This window comes from Ambystoma mexicanum, chromosome 6p (genome assembly GCF_040938575.1).
Source record: "Ambystoma mexicanum isolate Mex_15411 chromosome 6p, UKY_AmexF1_1, whole genome shotgun sequence".
Taxonomy (NCBI): domain Eukaryota; kingdom Metazoa; phylum Chordata; class Amphibia; order Caudata; family Ambystomatidae; genus Ambystoma; species Ambystoma mexicanum.
This window is the reverse complement of record NC_090935.1, coordinates 1,002,750,310-1,002,776,013: the sequence shown is the minus strand read 5'-3', so window position 1 is coordinate 1,002,776,013 and position 25,704 is coordinate 1,002,750,310. Positions and strand designations below refer to the sequence as shown.

The 25,704-nt window shown below is 44.9% G+C and overlaps 1 protein-coding gene and 1 long non-coding RNA gene across 9 annotated transcripts in view; one reads left to right on the top strand and one right to left on the bottom strand.

The window, feature by feature from the left end:
• The window catches only part of CTXN3 (cortexin 3), a 236,544-nt gene extending 221,533 nt beyond the window's left edge, over positions 1 to 15,011 (bottom strand). Inside the window, exons 1-2 of one of the 8 annotated variants that reach the window (XM_069625611.1) lie at positions 12,553 to 14,994; positions 1,368 to 2,717 (exon numbers count right to left, since the gene is read on the bottom strand). The gene's annotated coding sequence lies outside the window, so the exon portion shown is untranslated. Of the gene's footprint in view, positions 1 to 1,367; positions 2,718 to 12,552 lie in introns of all 8 variants that reach the window. The other 7 variants (XM_069625610.1, XM_069625615.1, XR_011280323.1 and 4 more) reach the window with 7 other exon arrangements.
• Positions 15,012 to 15,083: 72 nt separating this feature from the next.
• LOC138510139 (uncharacterized) overlaps positions 15,084 to 25,704 on the top strand; it is a 570,058-nt gene continuing 559,437 nt past the window's right edge. Inside the window, exon 1 of the long non-coding RNA XR_011280325.1 lies at positions 15,084 to 15,234. This is a non-coding gene — a long non-coding RNA (uncharacterized lncRNA). The remainder of the gene's footprint in view (positions 15,235 to 25,704) is intronic.

Sequence of the window (25,704 nt, the reverse complement as noted above, 5' to 3'; positions counted from 1 at the left end):
CAGAATGGCTTGCAGCCATTCTGCACAATGTCAATGGCTGGTTTATAGCATCAAATGATCATCCAGGCCCTGCAAACTACCACTCCTTCTTCCCATCCATCGGGTGATAACACAGATCCCCAGATCTGCATTTGACCTCTATTCTTCCATCTTCGAGCGCCCTCTGCAGATTTTTCTGCAACCTCCAATTTCTTATTCACCTCCCATCTGATTCCAGCTCCTTTTACTCCAGGCGTCTCATATCTGATCACATGATTCTGGGTGTGGGCTCTGTTTCTTGTCTTGGTATTTTGCACATAGTCATCTTCATCTGGGTCTGTCCATTCAGTTGCCCATTTGAGGTAGGCATCTCGACCCATGAACTGGCCTCTGGTCTTGCAGAATGCTATGTGTGAAAGACAATGAGCTGTCTGGATGTCTATTTCGATAGCTATAAAGATTTTAGACTTACTGTACGGCATGAGTGCACACACAAAGCACTCCTCATTCGAGGTCCTTCTTACTACTTCTTTCATATGCTGGTACCAAAGGTTATTTCCCAAATGTGCTGTACTGTCCAAGTACTCATTTCGCTCGAAATCATCTTCTTGAGTGTTTCTTTTAGTTCTTATTCTCCTCATTTGACCTTCCAGAATCATGTCATGAAGTGTACCAGCATAACTCCTTCTTTCTGGATAAATCATAGGCACATCTGTCAGTGGACGAGGTACACCTGTTAATGTTTCCCTGATAGGAGAAATTTCAGAGAGCTTCCTTTGCTCAGCTGCCTATCGAGGCATAAAAATGTCTTGCATAAACTCCATATATGTCTGTCTTCTAGGAGTTACCTTTGGGTTCTTCATTACAGGAGCAGGTGTAATTGCATGCATCACTTGTATAGGCACATTGTCTGGCACCGTCTTATCTTGCCCATTTTGCCAGACATGCTTCTTGTGTGCAACCAAACTTTCTACAACCTTTCTTGCATGTGAATGATTGCTAATGGTGCTTATTTCAAACTCAGGTAATTGGTCATCTTTCTTTGGAACAGGAATAACTACATAGGGCCCTGGGTGTCTCGTAGTAGCCACAATTGCTACTTCCTTTTGCTAAGGAAGATTCACTGGAGTCTTAGCCCCATGTATATCAAGGTAGGAGGATGTGCGGACTGTGAGTGAGAGCAGTATGATTATAAACAGAATACATCCACAAATAAGCCAAAGGTATGTTGATGTACAACACCTATTCCGTGGACAACGTGAATGTCTTTCTATGTCCGGATCACAAGGTTACTACTAGTACTATCCATTGTTTATTGCCAAAGGAAGGAAAAAGTAATTCTTTAATACATCAGCATTACACATTCGTCCTGGAAGTTGCTGTCCTACCTTGGCACCTTCGTCCTTGATCCACTGGTCTGCTTGCTGAATAACAGGAATGAACTCTCGATCTTTATTCTTCTGGAACTAGATTTTAACCATGTGAAATATAAATGTCTCGAGCAAGAAGAAAGCTGCTCTCAGTATATCTAAATCAGTTCCACATTATATGCCAACTCCCAGTCACTGTGTCGTCTGCTTTAAGCCAGACGACACAGTAAAGCTCTTTCAGCATGAAACAAAAAGTCTGTTTTTGCCAGCAAACATCTCGATCTGTCCCTCAAAGGAAAGTTTCACACCACCGTCCTGTGGGTTCTCTCAGAATATAGGGTTACTTTGATAATTATTCTCTCCAATATCTCACTCAGATTTTCAGTGTTACTGGTATCCCTTAGAAATGTGAGCATATCCGTGTGTCTGCCAACAATATGTGGCTATTCTTCAATCAGGTGAAAAAAAAACTTCCAACAAGTCTGTGTACAGCCTCAGGTGACAGGGGCATTTGTGCTATCCCCAGTATACTCGGGTAACTGCAACACTTGCTTGATAATTGCTGCAAGTAGTCTCCTTACAATCGGGCCATTTTTAGGATCTTGCAAAAATCTACATATATTAGAAGTTCTCCCCACAGTCGCTGGATATGAGCGCAGCACATAGAGAAAAACTTCAAATATAATCCTTGAAACGTTGTCATTGGATAACACCATGGGCAGATCCGAACAAGAACTTGGTATGGAACGAATCAGGATACTGTACTCTCTTCCAGTTATCAAAGCCACAATCAGAGTCTGGCATCTCTCTTCTTATCAAGGCTTAAGCATGCCCCAGTCCAAAGTCAATAAGCTACTGTGGCTTTAAGAATATAGATCTTCCCTTAACCCTGCGACAGATTTGCACAGAGTGTTCGAATTTGCCTCCCTTAACCTTTTCAAAGCCAGCAAAAAGGAGTGTCTCGAAAAAAGCCACAGTCCAACACTTTTAGTCTTTCTTATTTGTCAGCTTCTGTGTCCTTCTTCCTTGTCATAAATCCCATCTGCACGTGCTGTGGTTCTTCCCCAATGTTTGTACTTGCATCTTGGTGGAGTGCGGGGGTCAGAGAGGTTTTTCCATTAAAAATATTGACGTCTCCAATAAAACTCCAAGCACGCCTGCCCTGCACTTTCATAGCAGACGGTGTGACATCTTCTATGATAAATGGTCCGTTGAAATGAGGTTCATCCCACCTTTTTCTCGTGTGGTTCCGAATTAGGACCTCATCTCCTGCGAATAATTGGGGAAGACGTAATTCTTGAGGTTGATTTGTTGAAGCATCTCCTTCTGAGTTCTGTACTGCCCTGTACCCTTGTCTCTGCAGCTGTCCTGAAATGACAGACATACTGGAAGTCATACAGTTCAAATAATCATGCATTTCCATGCCGAACAAATCTGCAGTTGACTGAGCATCACTTTTAACTCTGGATGGAGGCATTAGGGGTGTTCTCATCTGCCTCCCAGTCACAATTTTGTGAGGTGTGAGATGGTGGTCCGAACCTGGTTGGTTCCTCAAAGCATATAATGCCAGTGGAAGGCAATGCAACCACCTGTTCTTCAGAGTAAGCTTCAACTTGGCTATCCTTTCCTTAAGCAAGCCATTGAGCCTCTCACAGATCCCATTTCCTTGCAGATGACAAGCTGAGGAAAATTTCTGTTTTATACCAAGCAACAAGCTGATCTGCTCAAATGTTTGGTGCATAAAATGCGGACTATTGTCTGACCTTATCACCTCGCATACTCCCCATCTAGGAAACACTTCCCACACCAACAATGTAGCTGCACATTTGTAGTCTGGATGCGTACAGGGACCTGCCTCAATCCAGCTTGAAAAGGGACACACCACAACAGTCATGTATCTGTATCCATTACATACTTGAATCATATCGACTTAGTCGATATGCAAATGCTGAAAGGGGCCAACCAATGGGTCTTGGAATAACCCCCCTAACTGTGTGCAGTGTACACCCAGCCATGAATCTTTGACAAATTATACAGTTCGTCATGAAGAAGGCAACGTGCTCTAACAGAATTGGTACAAACCAATCTTCAGCAATCGTTGCAGCAAGGTTCTCCCTAGTTGTGTGCGCAGGGTAGTGTAGCTGTTCCAGTGCCACCCTCAGTAAGGCTACAGGCATCACTGGTTTACCACTGCTGACCTGTTGCCACAATGCTTCAGAGGGGATTAAAGAACACCCTCTTCGTATCCCCAAATCTTTCTCATCTTGAGGTGCTTCCCCCTGAACCTCCATAAGCTGCGTTTTTGACAAATCACTATATTTTTCAACCACATTCATCAACACAACCATTTTTTCTTTTACATCAAGTGATTCAAAGGACATTATATTCTCTGAACATGCAGTAATTTTCGCTTCATCATCTGCTGTTTGGTTCCTGAGTGAAATAAAGTCTGTCTTTTTAGTGTGAGCTGCCCATTTAACGACCGCTATGGCCACTGGGAGTTGTAGTGCCTTGATAAGCCTATGCAAGAAGGCTGTCTGTTGCACTGGCATGCCATCTGCTCGGAGGTAGCCCCTCCTTTTCCAATGTGCTAACCCTGCGCTGCACTGATGACGTCACATAGGCAGAGTCGCTGTACACTGTTACTTCCTGGTCGGCATGATTCTTGAGCGCAAAACAATCAGCGACATTAACTGTGCAGCTTATGCTGAATAGTGAGATGGTAGTCGTGCACTTACCAATGTCTGAAACTCCCCATTGGCTGTGTATTTTACCACAGCGGCACCTGTATATCTCTGACCAGCATTTTGATCGATTCTCGAAGAACTGTCAATAAAAACAATTTCTCCACCTGGCAAGGCATTTTCTTTTACTCTTGGGATTTCATCATAGAACTCTTCATAGTTTGCACAGTCTTGCGCATGCTCATCCTCTGCCAGTGGTTCGGCTACAAACATGGTAGGATTCACTACTCTGCATCAAACCATTTTAATCGCTGGATTTGATATAACTACCTCGTAGGCAGAAGGTCTTTGAGAAGTCAATGTACACTTAGGTTTCTCTAGAATAGCAAATAGTGCATGCTCTACAAATAACGTCATGGAACATCCCATCACTATGCTTACAGCTTTCTCTTTGGTGAATGTGGCGGCAGTCAAAGACTGTTCACACGGGAAGTGACCTCTCATTACTGGGTCTAAAATCCCACTATAATAGGCAAGGGGCTTGTACCCCAACGTGGTTCTCTGCGTGAGGACTGCTGTCATAACAGTGCCATCTGTGTGCGAGAATCAAAAGCATTCCGCAGCATAATTAGGAATCCCTAAAACTGGAGCTGTACAAATTGATTTTTTCAGCTCCTCAAATGCTTCTTCCATTTTCTCAGTCCACGCGATTTTCTCCTGTGTCACCTGTGCTTTCTTTAAAGCCTGTAGTAAAGGCCTTATATATGAACTGTAATCAAAGACCCATGCTCTGACGTAATTGCATAATCCCAAAAACCTCTGCATGTGTTTTATCGTGTGTTTGGTTTTGTGGTTTTCAAAATAGCCTCGGCCCTCTCAGGAGTAACCTTCTTTCCTTCATGTGAAATCAATTGGCTTATGTACAACACTTCTTGTTGACAATACTGTAACTTTTCCTTGTCAACCTTATATCCTTTGTCAGCAAGTATTATCATCTGCTGGACAGAATTGCGTCTGTACTCCGCTGTAATACTGCAAACTCATATGTCATCTACGTATTGCAGAACAACACTTTCCAAATCAATATTGTTCAAGTCCATCTGCAGGACTCTATTGAAAATCGATGAAGACTCACAATACCCCTGGGGCAGCCGAGTGCTTTTCAGTCACGTTTGTCTGAACCTAAATGACGTCAGATCCTGTGAGTCTTTGTGCAATGGTATTGAGAAAAATGCATTTTTCAAATCAATCACAGTGAAATATCGTGCTCCAACAGGTATATAACATAGAATTGTAGACAGGTTCGGGACTAGAGGGAACTCGGCCTTCACAATCTGGTTTATTGGACGAAGGTCTTGGATTAAACGCCATGACCCCCCGTTCCCTTTTTTCACAGGATAAATTGCGATATTACACAGTGACTCTGACATCACTAAGATGCCCTGCTCCATCATGGCAGAAATTGTTTTGAAAATACCTTCATCTGCCTCTCGAGACTTGGGATACTGTCGTGCCCGAGATAAAAATGCTCCTGGTTTCAGTTTAATCTTCACTTCTCCAACCCCCTTCAATAGGCCTACATCGTAGGGGCCTGTAGTCCATAATGAAGCTGGTACTTTTGCCATATCTTCCTCAAAATACTCAGGACTTTGCTGTGCCAACATCATTTTTTGAGGTACCTCTCGTTTGATTGCTCTCACCCAATAAGTAATACTCATCTCAAATACTACTTGGTCATCAGATAGGTGATCGCCAAACATATCCTCATTGGTGGCGTCAGTTAATCTGTAACCTTCTCCAATAGCAATCACTGCACACCATTGTCTGCCTTTGTCATCGTTCCCATCAAGCAAAGCCATTTCACCTCGCACTATCGCTGCTTGTAATTCCAAGGGAAATACTTGCCCTTCTTTAGTCTAAACAGAAATTCATCAGGTATTCTCATTGCCTTGCCTGCTAGGCCTGGCAGATATGCCAATAGAACAAGCACTCCATAATGGAGTTGAGCACACTATGTCTTCATCGGTAAATGAGATGGTCATATTGAACTTTGTCATCAAATCTCGACCCAATATATTGACAGGTGTCTGCCTAGAGTATAGCAAAGGCACCTTCATGTCATATTCTCCTATAGAAACTGGTAACTCTTGGGTGAAAGGAACTCGACTTGTAGCTCCTGAAAAGCGCTGAGTATTCATGGCGGTGCCAGAAATTAAAAACGTTCCCTCACGTATACATGACCGCGTTGCACCCATGTCTACTAAAAACTATTGTTTGTGTTTTTTGCACCCTATAGGGACGTCTACTGTTAGGGAGAATTCTCTGTTTAGGCTGAATTTCCTAACCTAGTGAGTCCCCCAGCAGCTTTGCTGGATTTCTGGAGTTTGTTTTTTTCATCCTGCCAAGAGTGAGACTCTTTTCCTCCCACTCTTGGACATGATTGTGGTTGATTTCTTTGAATGTCAATGAGTTCTATGGGCTATGGGGGCCTCATTACGAATCAGGTGTTAAGGGGTTAACGGCGCCGTAAACGGCGCCAACCCTTAACGCCTGATGCCAAGGTCCCTTTGCGCCATGGTGAGTTTAACGCCTGCTTTTTGCAGGCGTTAAAATCCATGGCGCTAAGAGACCATGGTGCTAATTACGCCACCGTAATTTACGGTGGCGTAATTAGCGCCTTCCCCCCTCCCATTATGCCCTATGGGGCAAAAATGGGAATGGGGAAGGGTAAAATGGGAAATAGGGATTTACCGCCCCACTCACCTTGGAATGGGGCGGTAAATCCGCCATCCACCATGGTGTAAATGTAGTTTACACCATGGTGGTAAGGGCACGACCCAGGCGGTAACTTACCGCCTGGGTCATAATGAGTCCCGGGGTCTTTTACTCCATAGGGCCTCATGTGTTTTGCTATGTGTGTTACACCGCACCCTCCGTGCCGTAACACTGGGGTGTCCTAGAGGATCCCCACCATAGACTCCATACCCTGGGATTGACTACTGTCTCCCAGGGCATGTAAAGTCACCATTGGCTTTACTAGACCTAAATTTACTAACAGAACTAGTACAAACCATCCTATTGTGGACGTACTGGTAGGGGTAATTCGATTACCCCTGGGTCTGTTGTTCGAGGGGGCACTGTCCCGTCTCCCCTCATCGAGTTTTGGCTGGTGGCAGTGGATACTACTTTTTCTATTCGACCGCAAATATATTCCTATGGGATTCTTCCCATTGTTCGAGGCTAATACTTTTTCCCATTAGTCTCTAACATACCGCCGGTTTATTTGTCTTAAATAAATCCACCAGTTGGTATTTTCTGCCAGAACTCAGTTTTTAAAATGGCGTATGTGTTTGCCTCTGTAACTCCGAACCAAAGGTTGAGCCCTTTGTTCCACTTTTGGCGGGCTTCTGCACAGAAGCCCTCCAGAGTGGTGCCATTCTGTCTGGGTACCACAGGGGTTGTGGGAGGGGGTTTAGGCACCCTGGACTGAGTTGCCTTGCCAACTCAAGTCGCACTCTGGTGTGATTGGCCCGAGTGGTGAGCCGCCCCGCTCACCACTTAGCATGTTTGATTGACAGCTAGGCTGAATGAATGGGGGTTTTCTGCATAAAAGCAGGGCTTTTGGGACTGGAACTTCAGAAGTCGCCACAGGACCTAAGAATCCGACGAGGGTAAAGCTGAGCTGATCTGCAACGATGACACCTCCGGTGGAGCCCTGCTGAACCGACTCACCACTTCCCAACGACAGAGGAGATCTCCCTGCTGTAGAGTCTTCTTCCCCTGACTGGTGGGAACAACCAGTCCCTTGCTTTTTCTTTGCTTCCAGGATGTCTAGTGGTCGAATTGCCCGTGCTGAGCACCCCAGCAACCGGATAGCCACTAACCACTGTACCGCGACCAAAAGGTGGTGCCTTGTGACTGAGCACTCCGCGGCTGGTCTATTCCCTGGTGGTGCAACGATCTTCAACTTTCCTCGACGACGAGATCATCTCATCTTCTGGCAAAGCCCCGACTTGCATCCACCACCAGGAACAACTGCCCCCGCCGGAGCTGTCTCTTCACTCTCAAGGTACTGTGTCCGCCTGGCTTCCCTTGAAACGGTTAGCGTGAGGTGTCTTAAATCCTTACCTTTCCATTGGGTCACCTCCAGACCTTCTTAAACGTTTGTTCTAAACTGGTCCAACCTTTCTGTGACATTTTGCTACAAAGACTTGAAGTGCATTTCCACTGTGGTACTTTTGGGACATACCGCCTGGCCTCTCTCCGAGTGGGCCTGGCCTCTGAACTTTGTGATTTATGGTAGACCCTGCCTTGCTTGCCTTGCATTTGTTTCATAAAAGTGTTGGTACTGAGTTGGTTTCATACCCTGCCTTTTTCTCTCCCTTTCTAACGAATACTAGAGTGCCATCTAGGTTAAAGCATTCACCTCTGTCTGCAAATAAGTGGTGCCGTTGAACCTAGACTTGTCGAAATATTGTAGGGGATTGATATATACTTATAGTAACTGTGATTGAAGTTGTTTGCCATATTAGTGTCAGTGTGTTTTTCATAGATGTGTTTTTAAATAAATAATTATATATCTTTACACCCAAGCTCTGATCAGTGTCAGCTTGTTCTACTGTGTAAATTGCCCTATCTTGTATACTCCAAATACGGCCTAACTCGTCTTGAGAGAAGTCTGACTGCTCAGCCACAGCTACCAGGTAAATCTGGGTGGTGCAGACTGCTACCAATTGAGTTTACTGCTAACTCCTGTAGACTTAAACTTTTTGCAGTGGTCCCAGAGGAAACTGCACAGGTTTCTGCCTAACATCTACCCTTGGGTCCTCATGAGGATTCAGCATCACGGATAGGACTGAACACCTCACCCAGTGAGCTGTCCTATTGTGGCCACAGACTCATTCCGTTACCTGAAAACGGATTCCCTCCACTAACTGTGATACTCCCTATGCTAGATGTCGTAACTGCCCTGTACTTGTACTATGTTGAATCTGCATGAGTGAATGCTGCGACTGCACTTGTGGTGGAGCCACTGCTACCTGCTGTGTCTGCAAACCTTGCTGTACTCTCGGCGCTTGCTGCTGTTGCATCGTTTGATTCTGAGCAAACCCATCATTATACTGCTGCGAATATGCAGGCGGGTTTAAAATCCCCCCTCTTGAAAATTGGTCGTTTTGCACACACCCTTGACTCCTACACATGCGAGGAAAATGCCCTGTCATCCCGCATGTCCAACATTGGGGTGGCCACCTAACCTGCCCATACTGTATGTTCTGACCGTTATTCTGCATGTATTGAAACCCACCTTGATTATTCTGAAAACCTCCACGATTATTTTGCCAATTTCCTTGATTATTCTGAAAACCTTTTCCTCGAAATCCACCCCTTCCACGTGGAGTAAACCCGTTATTACTCTGGTCAAACTGCCTCTGGTTATTCACCTGTGGCATGCTTGCATTCTGCTGTGGAATAGGTCCACCTACACGTGTCAACATCACCCCTTCAATGGCATATTTAGACAGCTTTTTCTGCACTAACTTTGCCTTTTCACCTTTCCGGACATCATCTCGTTTGCGATTCTTCTCCTGCTAGAGCCTGCAATAGTGTGCAATGGTCAGCTGAATCTCTGACCATGGTTTGGCTTCAATACCCACTCATTTCTTAAGCTTCTTCTGTACAGGTTCTGGTAGCCCCTGGCATAATATATGATAAAATACTGGTATAGATTTTGCCCAAGACTCAAACTGTTTCCAAAGCCCAAGATTCCTGAACATTTTGAATGTAAAGCAATGGATCATCTCAGTCCTTCATCTTTTTCGTCATTATAACTCCCATATCGGACGTGTCTGGATATAGTACTCTAAGTGCCTTCCAGACCGCTGCCCTGCAGTTATTGAATGGTGCTCCATCGTGAGCAGTGTAAACTATAGTCACACCAGGGTATCCTGCCCTTGTCCACACGTCATCAGCTCTCTCACAAAGTATGGCGATGAGGAGACCTTTAATGTTCCCTATGGCTAACGTGTTACCTCCCATCATTTTCTCTAATTCATGTATCCATTTCCCAGTGCCCGAAGTTAAGCTCGGGAGCTTACACCTTAAGTTATCCTTATCCATCTGAGGCCACGATATAAATATTGTGGTCTGGCCCCTCCTTTTTCCAACAAGGGAAACTGCGAAGCCCCAAACTCATTCTCATCTCTCATAATTTGTCTGTCCAATGCAGGAACGATATTACCACATCGCCTCCTACCAGGCAGTGATCTTAATCTTCTGACATAAGGTGGTGATTCTCCTCTTTCACTAAGGAATTGCCACTTAAGTCGATCTGACTGTGTCAGTGGCTCTGGGGCCCTGGTTACAGGTGTGTTTAAATCTGACCATCTGACTTCCTTCTACATTGAAAAACATCCCAGAGGGCCACATACGTCCCTTCTTCCTTACCCATGGAAGGTGTCTCTATCTTCGTCCGACATTTCCTGTGCCCAACTTGTGCAACTACTTTCATTATCATTTCTGCTCAGAGTCAGTCTATCTAGAGACAGCTCCTTTGGCCTCGTACTACATGAGGCTCCCTCTGTGTCATACAACTGAGAACTCTTGAGTCAATCATTTTTTCCCTTCCCCTTTAACTCTTTATGGGCTTTCATTTCATGATATACTTTATCAATCGCTTCTCCAATGCTCCTCGAGTCAAACTCATCTTCTAGATTTACTCTAGACGGTCCTGGTAATGACTGATACTCTGGGAGAATTCCTCTATATCATCCCAAGCTACTTCTGGCTCAGGGTCTCTTATCTTCTTTTCCAGGCAATCGAGGTTGCGTGCTCTCTGCCTTCTTTTACGTTCTATATCATCATCAAATTCTCTTTGTTTCCTCGTTTCTTCTTTTACTCTGTCTTCCTCTTTTTCTTCATATCCCTTCTCTCACTTGCCCTGCGTATCTCCTCATCTTTTCGCCTTTGTATTCTTGTATCCCTTATGTTCTGTTCCTCTTCTTCTATTCTTTTTTGTTCTATTCTTTCCTGCTCATCGAACGCTCTCTGTCTATTATCACGTTTTCTTTGCTCTTCTGCTCTCTCTTGTTTTCTCAACTGTTCTTCTTGATACCATTGCTCTCTTCTCTGCCTATCCTTTCTTTTTGCTCCTTCGTCTTTCAATCGTTCCTCTCTTTCCTTATCTTCTTTGTCTTGTTTGTTTTGATCTTCCCATTGTCTTACATCCTCAATGTTCTTACCATCGAGTTTTAATAAAATCTGACCACCCATCCATTAATTCTGAAAAAGCGCTACCTCATCAGTTTTGTCTCTTTCTCCTTTCCATCATTTTATCTCTCTTCCTATATCTAGAGATGTACTCGCTCGATCACTCCTTTCCTTATTGCATCTCTCTTTGTCCCTTGGGACCTTAGAGATTACATATTTCTCAGCATTTTTCTCTGGGCTTTCGTCACTGCTTTGCACAGGTGACTCATATGCCGGGTTACTATATCCTGTTGTTGCTTTAATCTCCCTCAATGGATATAACCCATCGTCTTTCTGACTCTCGTTTCCTGTTTCAGCTGGGGCGGGTGGAGCACAAGGCTCCTCACCCCCCCTCTGCATATATTAAGTATCCAATCTATAGGAGGTTCTTCCTCCTTCTCCTGTTGGTACATCTTCCAAAGTTCTGAGCTAGCTAATCGCTTTCCTAACTTCTTTCCTGTGTATGCTGCATGCAGATATGTCATCATATGCTGCAGGACTGCCTTCGATAGCGAGCCTCCCCGTGGCCACGGCATAAAACCTTTATTGGCGGTTCCCTTAACCCATTCCGCACTATACTGTTAAAGCATAGGTGCATGTTTCGGTAATTGCTTACAGAGATGCACAAGTGGAGTAATATCCTCCATTCTTTAACTCATTTACCCTTAGTTTAGTATGTCACTTCATTTTATTTTTCAATCACAGATTTTAAAAATACGTTTCTGAAAAATAACATAATATGAGCGAGAAGCAATCATCGCAAGCTCCAATCCCACTAATCACAATTATTACTTTAATCTTTCTAAAAACAAACATCAGATTCAATTCTAAATATTCAAATAATTTTTTCAGCTGATGACATCACCATACACAAAATCCACATAAAACAAACAGACAAACTCAACCGGTTACATAGACTTCCTATAATTCTCTTCTTAATACTCGTTAGCCCTCTAAAAATACTCTGACTGGTGTTTAAGTTACCCCTTCGATCCCGTCTTTAACCGGGATTGTCCCCTAATATTCCGCTATGGAATTATGGGTTCAAACTTCTTCTGTTACGTCATAAAAAACACAGGCCAGAGCGTTTTCTCTTATTGTGGCATCTCTCACGATTTATCTCATTGCTCGGCCACACTCGAGTCAATATCTCATTCCCCACAAATATTATACATGTACTCTCACGTTATATTTTATCCCGCCTGCCTCCATTACTCTCTTTTTTCTTCACTCATCCCCCATGCTTTTGCCAGCCGGCTCAGGTTTTTACTCACCGATATCATCTTTTCATCTTCCGACTCTCGGGATCGTCCGCCTTTTTATTGCCTCTTCAACCTTCCGATCGATCCGCTTCGTGTAGACGTGGGAGGAGATTCTATCTGAAAGTAAGGGACCCATCATACCTGGTCTTGCAAGACACTTGTTTGGTTTTATGCCAGCCACTATCTATGGGGAGCTTCCCTGTTGAACGTCATCACGCTCCCAAGTGAACTAGATAGTCCAGCCCCCTTGAGATGGATGGGGATGCAGATCTTACTCATACACCAAATAATAGAGCCGACTCAGGAAGTTGACAAATCTAACCTACGTGTTACCGATATCATCCTACGTGGCAAACTACAAAAACCTAACAGAGAGAGTGAATGGCTCTAAGTGAATATCTAAGTATATGATTCATACTAGTCTAAAAAAAAGTGTAACTATGTGATTGGTTACTTAACATCAGATGGGCAACTAAGCCCTCCTCTAAAAATGACCACTACGAATGTCACTAAATACATGACGTCCATTGGTTTACACACTAATGGACCCCTGAATACGCAGGTCCTCTATAATAGGTTGCCACTCTATCCATCTTCAGTGCTTTTCCACCTACGTTAGCAGCCTGCAGGCTGGCTGTCCAGATGCTGGTGAGGTTGCCTTAACTTTAGCTTCCCACCAATTAGCATATCAATCCATCATCACCTCAGTGGTCTGCTGTCAATTAGGCCTTTGAACTTCGTCCTTGAGAGTGTTCTTAGCTCTGAGAAAATTACTGAGTGAGAAGCACAGTCTGCCCCATGCGTAGGTGTGATCATCTCGTTCATCCAACTTCATGCTTCCATATGACTAGAGACCCTAAAATCAAGTCTTTTTGTGTATTTAATATTTTATTCCAATAGACCTCTGACGTCTTCCATGTTATGTTCACTCCTTCTGGACTGGAGGTTTGTTCTTTCATACGATTTTGTATCCAAAGTCAGTTTACTCCAGTTTGATAAGATCTTGGCTTCTTGGGGTTCATCCAACCTCACCTTATGAGCTCTGCTTCTGTAATTCAATGCCTGCTTTTTTAACTGTGACACACTGAACTGAGGCCTTTTTGCTAATGTCCAACCTGCTTTAATACGTTTAGTGGAAACATCCATAATTCTCTCATTCCTATGCATGTATACGTTGGCGCTTGCCGCAATCTATTTTACTTTTTTTTTTATTTTTTAAATGGTATAGTTTAATTTTTAAACTTTTCATTTGTCTCCAGGTTTCCAATGTTTGTTTTTAACTTATTACAGGTTTGCCAAGACTTAGAATTTCTTGTAAAAATTGTCATATTGTCAAGATCAGTTTTTGCAATTTGCCGTTGAGCATCTCCATCCATCTTTCTTCTGTCTCCATTAATTGCTCTCTGATCTTATAGTGGCTGCCGAATCTACATCTTTGTTCTGAGAGATCGTTGCATTCCATTAGTAGGTGGAACAGTGTTTCAGATTTTTGAGTGTCTGAACAGAAGCGGCAAAAATGTTCTGCTGGAGCGATTTGTCTGGTTTTCGCTAGATAGAAGCGTGTTGGTATGGTGTTCGTTCGGACTTTCAGATATATTGCACAGATTTTGGCATTAGGAAAGTGTGGTATCCTGGTATGCTTGTGGTGAATGGCTGAGTGTATGCAGGGGCCTCATAGAATGTTGAAGTGGAGCTTGGAGTGTGGGCGGCCTGAGGATTCTAGAGAATGTCGGTTGGGACTTGGAGATAGACTGGGAACCAGGGCAGAGGCTTATTACTTACACTCCTACCTTTCATGACTATGCTATGTAACCAAGAAGAATAAAGCCTGTTCCTTTTTACACTTACCTGAGTCAGCCTGGTTCCTGCTCCATGTCATTTCCTGACTCAGATACATCATTTTGGCGACGAGGATTAAGCTAAAAGAACCCGGAGCAAAGTGGGAGAGCGAAGCGAAGGAGAAGGAGAAAGGAGAAAGCTAGATGTCCGTGCACCAACTGGGAGAAGTGCTGTCGAGATGGCGTTGTGCAGCATAGTTGGTGTCAAAGTAATAAGTGACTGTGGCATCAGACAGGCTGTGGATGAAGCCTGTAGCCCATCCTTGGGGCAGGAGGAGTGTCAGGCCTTGATGAAGCTTGGTGGCCGTGTGGCAGAAGGAATTAGCCACAAGTGAGCTGTGTTTGAGGTGCTGGATATCCGAGCGCCGTTGCGCTCCTGTAGTGCAAGGACTTATGGGACCTGTAGTCCTGTGGAGGAACAGCGAGCATTAAGGTACTGCATGAAATGCATGATTTGGGCAGGTGTGGAGGGTCCTTGGGGGCCGTGGGTGGCGTGCACCCAATCATGCCCCCCCTGCGTTCCAGCCGTTGCCGTTGGGCTGAAACGCATGGAAATTGCCCTGCGCAGTTGTTCCTTTAAGTTGGATCCCCGGAGCTGTTAGTGATTGCCGGAGGCCTGCATTCGAGGAATGGTCCTCGCAACGTGTGTGGAGCGTGATGACGTTCAACAGGGAAGTGATTGCCAGATTGGTGTCGTAGACAAGCGTGATGACATACCCGCAGGAGAAATGAGCGTTTGAAGTGGCAAGGCGTGGGGAGATGCCTCTGCATTATTAAACATGCGTCGGAAGGTCTTAAGGAAATAAACGCTTGCATGAAGCTGCAGCGGACTGCCTGGAGAAGTGTGAAATGCAAGGTACTTTGATCATTTTGACCTTTACCGCGGCAATAAAGATTAAATGACACTCTTTGGAGAGAGAAGTTCGCAATCATCAGGAACAGATGGCGTTCCGTTTCCTTTTATTGAAGCAAAGCACAGTTTTGTGCTGTCAAAGTTTAATGAATGTGTTTAAATTAAATCTGGCTAACTGGTGTTGAGTGGAGCAGGACATCAACGCATGTTGTGGAGTTAATTTACATTTAAGAGATAAAGGTGATTATGGCAGCAGTGATTTAGCAATGTGGTTTTGAAATGTTCTTTTTGATTACCAACATTTTGCTTTCAGGAGGGCATAAATACAGCGTGCTGCACTACTAGAAATGTTATGAGAAAATGTTTGTGCAGACTTCTAGAAGTTACAACTGGAATTTAGTTTCCATGATTTATATGCAGATTTGGTGAGCATGTGTTATATGTGTACTGTGGGTCATTGTTGGACGCTATAACTGGTAATTGCATATAAGCATAATTTTGCACTGCAATTGGGCATATGATTTGCCCATGGGTTATTTTGGGGTATTGAAAAAAAAAAAAAGCAAAGGAAAATGTTTTTTATTGATGCACTCTTTATTGATTATTCGCAGAACTTTGAAAGCAGGTAGAAGCTTTCTTTACTAATGATGTCTACATTTTAAATGGTGTTGAAGTATGGACTACCGAAGTTTTGACCATATGTCCACAGAATTTCATTTAGCAGATTATGCAATTTGCAGGGATGTTGTTAAATTTTGTAGAATTTTGGAGAATGTTCACATTGTGAGTTGGGAATCACAAATCATTTTTTATTTTTGTGGAGATTTGCGCCCCCAGCATGGTGGCTGATCACCACCATGGCTGGTGGTGCAACACATTCCTGTTTTAGGAGATGTAGGTTTTTAAAATGCACAATTGTGAGTAGAGTTGCATGTTGTGTGGACATGTAAGTTTGGAGTTTGCAATTGAGTGCAAGGTTGTAGTAATTGTGAGCATGTGACATATGGGTGTGAACATGAGGAAACATGTCAGCGTGATTGTTGTGTACGTGTGAATGGCTACACGTTTGTAGGGGAGTGGTTGTTATACATGTGTTAGGAGTTAGATGTATTTTGTTGGGGAGGCTTTCACATGCCGGCCGGGTGTGTTTTGCCTTTGGAAAACCTTTTGTAGTAACCTCAGAATTTTTTTGGAGGTTGGACACTTGTGATAGTAGTGCTCCAGTTGAGGTTAACCCTTTAGTAGGGTAGATAAGTAGACACCAGGGCAAGGGCCCCATTTTTTGTAGTTTGGGGGTCATGTATATGCATTTTGCATGGGAGTTTTGGGCAGGAGGCCCATTTTGTAGGTATGTGCGTTTAAGGTGACCGCACATGGTGGTGTCTGTTAGGAGTAGTTAGACTCCTAGAATGTTGTCTGCAGTGCCAGGTGGTGCAGGGTAAATTCAGTTGTTTTGCACGCCAGTTGATTTTTGTGTCTAATAGGTTTTTGGAGTGGCACACAGTTTGTAGGTCAGTGTTAGATTTTTTGACTGTGGTTAATTCTTTTTGGGTTGTAGTTGTGGTCGGTGGAGGACCAGTTTAACCATGCACTGACAAATTTTAATTGTTTAAAATTTTTAACATCAAATGTTTATTACATTTTACTGGGAGCTGTGGAATTTAGCATGACAAACATTTTTTTTGTTGTGTTTTAAGAAGAATTCCAGCATTTTTATTTTCACCATATGTATACCGTTTTTTCCAATATTTACGGTTGTGTTACTGTTATCTTGCATGGTTTTTACCGTGTTTGGGTCAACGCACCATTTTCTTTCTTTCTATGGTTGCGTTTGTGGTTCATGTGGTCTTTGTCTAGTTAGTCCTTTTGCTTCAAATTTTTCATCCTTTTCTATGTTTTCTTTAGGGGAGAAGGGATAAGGCGTGGTTGACTTTGGATACTGTAAGATTGTTGTTGTTGACATGTTAGGATTTTGTTTAGGCCAATTGTGTACGTGTTGGTTACACTATATTTGGAAGGTATGCTGGTCTCGCTTGGGACATGGTTAGTGCTCAAGTGTGGCAGACTTGAGGCCAGGAGTGGCAGTTCTGGCAAAAGGTGGTAGGTTAGGAGGGTTTATGATGGTAGTTTAGTTTTTATTGTCCATGCAGCAAGGTATGCGCTCAGTGGTGGCAGCACAGAGACCGCGGTGTGGCAGGCCGGGGTAGAAGGTGTTTTTGTTTGTTTTAATTGTGATCCTAACATGATGGTGAGGATATTCTGTTTCTTAGTTTGTTAAGGAGGGGGATGTGTGGTATCCTGGCATGATTGTGGTGAATGGCTGAGTGTATGCAGGGGCCTCATAGAATGTTGAAGTGGAGCTTAGAGTGTGGGCGGCCTGAGGATTCTAGAGAGTGTCGGTTGGGACTTGGAGATAGACTGGGAACCAGGGCAGAGGCTTATTACTTACTCTCCTACCTTTCATGACTATGCTATGTAACCAAGAAGAATAAAGCCTGTTCCTTTTTACACTTACCTGAGTCAGCTTGGTTCCTGCTCCATGTCATTTCCTGACTCAGATACATCAGAAAGATGGTCAGGTAGGCTGGTAATTCGTTAATGGATCGAATGTCTGTCACATTGTAGGTTGAGGGAGTATTTTGTTTTTTCTTCAAGGGTCTTTATCCAGTCATTTTCCATTATTTTTATTTTTGCGTGTTGAGGTCGCATCGTAAGCATTTCGTGTGAGATTTCTTCTGTTTACATGAATTGATCCAGATTGCTTTTCCACTTAGCGAGAATTGTGTTGTTCATTGCTCCGTCGTGGAACTTCAAGATTTGAATTGCTGGTGTTTTCTCATCAGTGAGGAGCTTGCGGTATAGGTCTAGTTGTTTCCATAAGACAATTGAACTGATGGACTGTAGTGCTACATCGTGTCTGATTCTAGGCATTGGAAAAGAAGGTGGCAACTGTAAGATCTTACGCCAAAAGAGGGCTTCTAGCTTTGTCCAGCTATAGTCCGTTGCATGTATTATGGCTTCTGTTCCATAGACTATTGTCGGAATCACCTTTTGCTTGTAATATGTGGTTATTGGTTTGAAAGAATATTTGCCGAATTTGCGCTGGATCATACAACCTTGTCTTGCTAGAGATTGAGTCCGTTGTTCCAGTTTCAGAGTCCACTCTTTTTCGGATTTGGATTGGTTTATGTGGATGCCCAAGTATTTGAATGTTGTTACTTCTTCAAGCCGATTGTCATTTAAATGGATTTTCAGTTGTTTCCGGTTGTTATTGGTCGGTCTGGTCAGTTGCATGATTTTTGTCTTTTTTGTATTGATGGTGAGTTCGTTAAGATTCATATAAAGGCTTAGTTGGCTGAGGCTGTTTTGTGGACCTGATCGTGTCTTGTCCAGGAGAATGATGTTGTCCGCATATGTCATGATTGTTATGTAACGCTCACCTGATTCCCACGGAGGCGCAGGTCTGGCTTCGAGTGCTGATGCTTCTTCAATGGTGAAGCGCAGGACTCTGAAGATGGGACAGGAAGGGCCCTCTACTCTGGCTTCTCCGGCTCGCAGGAATATTCCCCTGTGCGTGAAAAGGGAGTATTACCTACTGACTGAGTTATGCTCAAGCCTCCCACTCTCTTCCAACCCTCCGCGATACCCTTCCACGATTCCCCGTGAAGTCTCACCTTAGGGTCAGGAAGGATGAGCTCTCAATCCTGCTTCTGATGCAGGGGCGCGTTGAAACCCAGTTACTTCACTGGATTGAGGATTGATGGGAGTTCAGGTAAGCTTGAGTATTCAGGTAAGGCTCTGTAAAAGTTCTGTTGCAAGTTCAAAAGTCCAAGCTTAATAATAATGTTCATTGTCTTTTTGCAGCAAGCGCTAATGCTTATGTCTTTTTTCCCCTTAGGGGCCGGGGTTCGGAATGCCGGAGATATGGCAACGACCCGAAGTGAAACGTGCAGTTCCAGTTCCAGTAAATGGCAGGTTAGTTCTGGATGAGCGCTCGGGAACTGTCTTTGCATACGCTCATTCAATGTCTTTGTCTTTTTTCCCCATAGGGGCCGGGGCCCGGAAAATGCCTGGAAGCGGCAAGACCCGAAATGAAATGGGAATGACCCAACAGGTAAGTCTTATTCCCTTCCTTCTCTCACCTCTTATTCTTGTCTTTTTCTCTAGGCTCTGGGAAGTGGCTGTGTATCCGGATGATCGCTGCTGAAGATGGAGGAACCCAGGAATGGTGAATGAAATGCAGCGCTGCAGCGATCGTAACGAAATGCTTTTAAAAATAATGTCTTCCCTTTCAGGATCGTCGGTGATGTCTCTGTGGTGCAGATTTAGCTGGTAAGGTCTCTTGTCTCCCTTTGCAGGTGACCCAGGATGCTGACAGGCGTGGCTGAAGTCCAGATGCAGGAGCTGACGCGGTGAGCGTCCAGCTGCGAGGAGCAGAACAACGCGAAGCGTGAGTTGCTGATCGGGTGTGGTTTAAATAGCTTTGGAAGAAGTCCCAAGTGTGTATCCTTCCTCCGATCAGGTATGTATCCTTCCCCGACCACACCCGGGTGGAAAGTAGTCCCACAGGTAAAGTAGTTCCATTCAGGCCTCAAGAGGGCCTGGATGTGGCAGCATGGTCTGCATCAGGTAAGTGCACATTAAAACACTTGAACACATGTCTAGCTTTATGAGCCTGGCGCCTAAGGCGCCAGGACAGAGGTCCAACATGAGCCTGGCGCCTAAGGCGCCAGGTCTGCGCCCAAAGGGCCCCAGCTTGGGCCCGCTGGCACTCCGCTGGGGGAAATGATGCCTGCCTCTGGGGTTGCTGGGTCGGACCTGGCTTCTTGGAGGTAGGCATCATGACAGTACCCCCCCCTCAAGGCCCCTCCCAAGGTTCTTCCCTCCGGGGGTTTGGGCTTGTTCGGAAATCTCCAGTGAAACCTTTGTACTAATCGAGGTGCGTGGACATGGTTACTAGGCTCCCACGATCTCTCCTGAGGTCCATATCACTTCCAGTCAACAAGATAGAAGAGTTTCGACTTTACCACCTTGGAGTCTAAAATGTCTTTAACTTCGAATTCTAATTCCCCTTCAATTTGAACTGGATCTGGAGGCTTGGACAATCGGGTTCCTGGTTGCACTGGCTTCAAAAGTGATGCATGAAAAACTGGATGAATACGCATGTTGGACGGTAGATCCAGTTTAAAGGCCACTGGGTTGATTATAGCTTTGATGGGATAAGGTCCTATGAATCTGGGATTGAACGTTTGCGGGCCCTTGAGGGGTAAATGTTTAGTTGCTAGCCATACCTGGTCTCCTACTTGGTAAGGAGGAGTTTTACTTCAGTGCAAATCAGCGTTTTCTTTATACTTTTTCTTGGCTTGCTGTAAATGAGTTGCAGCTTCTTTGAAGGCTCGGGTTATTGTGGAATGCAGATGATTTACTGCGGGCATTTCCAGGGTCAGAGGTGGATCTAGGTCAGAGGTCCGAGGATGGTGACCATGCAAAGTATAAAAGGGGGTTTGTCCAGTTCCAGAATGCACTGAATTGTTGTATGCATATTCTGCGATCCAAAGGATGTCTTTCCAATTTAACTCGGATTGGTGTAACATGCACCGAAGATATTGCTCGAGAGTCTGATTGGTTCTCTCGGTTTGTCCGTCGGTCTGGGGGTGGTGGCTGGTGGATAACCGCACATCTATTTGTGCTAGTTGGCAACACTTCTTCCAAAAATGTGAGATAAATTGACTTCCACGATCCGAGACTAATATGGAAGGGAAACCATGTATGCGAACTATATTCTCCAGGAATTCCTTGGCCAAGGTGGAAGCTGAAGGCAAACCCTTTAAAGGGATAAAGTGGGCCATTTTGGAGAATAGGTCCACAATTACAAGGATTGTGTTGTAACCAGCACAAGGAGGCAGATCTGTTATAAAGTCCATTGACAGGGTGTGCCATGGCGCCGGTGGAATATCCAAGGGTTAAAGTAGGCCGGCTGTCCTCTTCTTTTGAGCCTTGTTTTGGGCGCAAATTCCACAAGACAGTACAAAAGACTTTGTCTTTTCTCCAAGAAGGCCACCAGAAGTGGCGTTTGATTTTTTCCTCTGTTTTAGCGATACCAGGGTGTCCTTCCATTGAAGATTCATGATGTTGGGCAATAACAAGTTCTTGCAATTCTTTACTTGGCAGAAACAACCGCTCCTGGAAGTAGGGTAAGTCATCCTTAACGGTGTAATGAGGACCCTTTTGACTCCATTCCAGTAAGGTTGAAGAGTCTAGAAGTTGTTTTACTTGCGTTTGGATATCCTCAATAGTTTGCAATGAAGTTAAGCCTAAGATTCTTTGCTCAGGTATGATGGGCACAGGTTCTAAGCTCGAATTAGGTTCTTCCATGCCAATCCGGGATAAGGCGTCCGCTTTTCCATTCTTGCAGCCAGGGCGATAGGTAATTACAAAATCAAATTCCGCAAAGAATAGAGCCCATCGGAGTTGTCGTGAAGATTGAGCTTTGGCCGTTTTTAAATACTGTAAGTTTCTGTGGTCCGTAATTACGGTGATGGTGTGTCTTGCCCCGAGAAGGTAGTGACGCCAAGCCTTGAAAGCAGATTTGATGGCCAGTAACTCTTTATCGATAATTGCGTAGTTGATTTCAGGAGGAGAACATTTTCTGGACCAAAAGGCCACTGGGTGTAGTTGGTTAGTTTTTGGGTCTCTTTGCGACAAGACAGCTCCCATGGCCGAACTGGATGCATCGGTTTCCACTATGTACGGGAGATCTGGGTGCGGGTGCTTCAATACAGGTGCAGAGGTGAATTTGGTTTTCAGGTCCTGGAAGGCTTGTTCGGCCTCAAGAGTCCATTCGAAGCGTTTGTTTTTCTTTAGGAGAGCGGTGATGGGTTGGACTGTTCGGGAAAATTCCGGGATGAATCTTCGATAGAAATTGGCAAAGCCGAGCATGCTCTGAACTCCCTTCACCGAGCTTGGAGATGGCCATTTGAGGATGGCGTCCACCTTTCGCGAGTCCATTCGGACTCCTTGAGGTGTCAGGATGAATCCGAGAAACTCAACTTCTGTGGTATGAAAAACGCATTTTTCGAGTTTTGCAAATAATCTGTGCTGGCGCAGTTTCTCAAGAACTGCCCTAACATGTTTTCTGTGATCAGATTCTGAAGGAGAGTACACCAGGATGTCGTCAATGTAAACAATGACACAGACATCGATAAGTTCCCAAAGAACATCATTCATAAAGTACTGAAAGGCGGCAGGTGCATTGCACAAACCGAAGGGCATCACCTGATATTCGAAGAGCCCAAACTTGGTGCGGAATGCAGTCTTCCGTTCGTCGCCTTCTTTGATGCGCACCAGGTGATAAGCTCCTCGGAGATCTGACTTGGTGTACACACAAGCGTCTTTCACCTGGTCGATAAGCTCAGGGATCAAGGGCAGAGGATAACGATTCTTAATCGTTATTTGATTTAGGGCGCGATAGTTTATACACGTTCTAAGGTCACCTTCTTTTTTCGGCACGAAGAACAGAGCTGAAGAGACAGGAGACTTGGACGGGTGAATAAAACCATTGGCTAGGTACTGATTTAAATACTGACGCAAATGCAGGTTCTCCGGTTCCGTAAGAGCATAAATCCTACTACAAGGTAGTTGAGCATTGGGTACCAGATCGATTTGGCAATCATAAGACCGATGGGGAGGTAACGCGTTAGCCTGTTCTTTCTGAAAAACGTCTTGGAATTCTTGGTATTCTGACGGTAGCTGTACAGGGGTGGAAGTTGCTGAGGCTAGACCCATAGCTGGATTTCTTGGATAACAAGTTGGTTCACAATCAGGAAAACTTATCTTCTTTGCTCGCCAGTCAATTCTGGGATTATGTGTTTCCAACCAAGGAATTCCAAGAATTACTTGAAATTGTGGGGCCTTGATCACATCAAACACGATTGCTTCCCGATGTCCATCCTGACCCACCAGTGTCACTTCAACAGTGGAATGCGTTACAGGCCCTGAGGCTATTTCGGTTCCATCTACTGTAGTAATGACATCTTGGGTTACTTTCGGGCGGAGAGGAAGCTTAATCCTGGAAGCCAATTCACGGTCTATGTAATTTCCAATAGCTCCACTGTCGATGTATGCTTTTATAGCATGCAACTGCTGAGGCTGTTTTGGGTCCACGAGCACCATTGGCATGACAAAATGCGAGGTCAAAGAGTTAGTTTTCAAGCTCGGCAAGCGGACCCCTACGCTTGCCGGGCTAGGTCATTTCCCGAATCAGGTGTCACTAATTTGTTATCAGTAGCTCCAACCACCTTCTTAAGTGGTTTAACTGGACAATTTCGAAGAAAGTGACCGGAAGTCCCGCAATACAGACAAAGTTGCATTTGCCACCTTCTCTCTCGTTCTTTCTGCGTTAATGGTCCTTTAACACCACCGATTTGCATAGGTTCAGATACGTCGGTACTCTTGGAGTTAGCGTGGGTTTTGATCGGTGCTCGGTTTTCATACTCGAACCGATCTGCTTTTCTAATTTGAAGTCTGTGATCAAGTTGAACCACCAAGTCAATGTAGTCTGCGCAGACCTGGGGTGGATTTACTATCTGAGCTAGAACATCCTTAAGCTCTCCGCGCAGGCCTCGATGAAACAATGTGATCTTTTTGCTTTCTGGCCATCCAGTTTCCACAACCAGTCTGTTAAAGGTGGCTATGTAGGACAGAAGATCCTGATTACCTTGTCGTAAGGATAGCAGTTCGTTATCAAGGGCCTGTCCTTGAGAGTGTCGAGCGAACAATCTTTCCATGCTGGCCTGGAAGCCCTGAAAATTCTGGAGAATGGAATCATCCTGATTTACCAATGGAATAGACCAATCGGCAGCACTGCCACTGAGGTAAGATAGTATAAAGGCTACCTTGGTCTGGTCGTTAGGGAAGGCTCCAGGTCTGCATAGAAAGTGTAAACGACATTGGTTCATAAAGACGGCATATTTCTTGGGATCCCCCGCAAAACGTTCAGGCGGGGCCAAAGTCATGTGTCCAGGTAGATTCATTTGTACCGGGTTACTCAAACCCATTGATGTGGAAATGTCACGGGAATTAGGTAAAGGAGTGTGACCTGCCTGGGCCTGTAATGACATTTTGGCTAGATCATCTGTTCTTTCCTTGGATAAAATCAGTTCTCTTTTGAGAGCGTTAGTCTCCTGGCGGGCTGAGTGCACCTCTGCCCGTAATTCCCCCAAAAGCTGGGCCAGCTGGTCAGTCTCGGAAGTCTCCATAGCGCCCGGGTGGGAAATTGTGGGTAGGCTTCGCGTTCTGTAACGCTCACCTGATTCCCACGGAGGTGCAGGTCTGGCTTCGAGTGCTGATGCTTCTTCAATGGTGAAGCGCAGGACTCTGAAGATGGACAGGAAGGGCCCTCTACTCTGGCTTCTCCGGCTCGCAGGAATATTCCCCTGTGCGTGAAAAGGGAGTATTACCTACTGACTGAGTTATGCTCAAGCCTCCCACTCTCTTCCAACCCTCCACGATACCCTTCCACGATTCCCCGTGAAGTCTCACCTTAGGGTCAGGAAGGATGAGCTCTCCATCCTGCTTCTGATGAGGGGCGCGTTGAAACCCAGTTACTTCACTGGATTGAGGATTGATGGGAGTTCAGGTAAGCTTAACTATTCAGGTAAGGCTCTGTAAAAGTTCTGTTGCAAGTTCAAAAGTCCAAGCTTAATAATAATGTTCATTGTCTTTTTGCAGCAAGCGCTAATGCTTATGTCTTTTTTCCCCTTAGGGGCCGGGGTTCGGAATGCCGGAGATATGGCACCGACCCGAAGTGAAACGTGCAGTTCCAGTTCCAGTAATGGCAGGTTAGTTCTGGATGAGCGCTCGGGAACTGTCTTTGCATACGCTCATTCAATGTCTTTGTCTTTTTTCCCCATAGGGGCCGGGGTCCGGAATATGCCTGGAAGCGGCAAGACCCGAAATGAAATGGGAATGACCCAGCAGGTAAGTCTTATTCCCTTCCTTCTCTCACCTCTTATTCTTGTCTTTTTCTCTAGGCTCTGGGAAGTGGCTGTGTATCCGGATGATCGCTGCTGAAGATGGAGGAACCCAGGAATCGTGAGTGAAATGCAGCGCTGCAGCGATCGTAACGAAATGCTTTTAAAAATAATGTCTTCCCTTTCAGGATCGTCGGTGATGTCTCTGTGGTGCAGATTTAGCTGGTAAGGTCTCTTGTCTCCCTTTGCAGGTGACCCAGGATGCTGACAGGCGTGGCTGAAGTCCAGATGCAAGAGCTAACACGGTGAGCGTCCAGCTGCGAGGAGCAGAACAACGCGAAGCGTGAGTTGCTGATCGGGTGTGGTTTAAATAGCTTTGGAAGAAGTCCCAAGTGTGTATCCTTCCTCCGATCAGGTATGTATCCTTCCCCGACCACACCAGGGTGGAAAGTAGTCCCACAGGTAAAGTAGTTCCATTCAGGCCTCAAGAGGGCCTGGATGT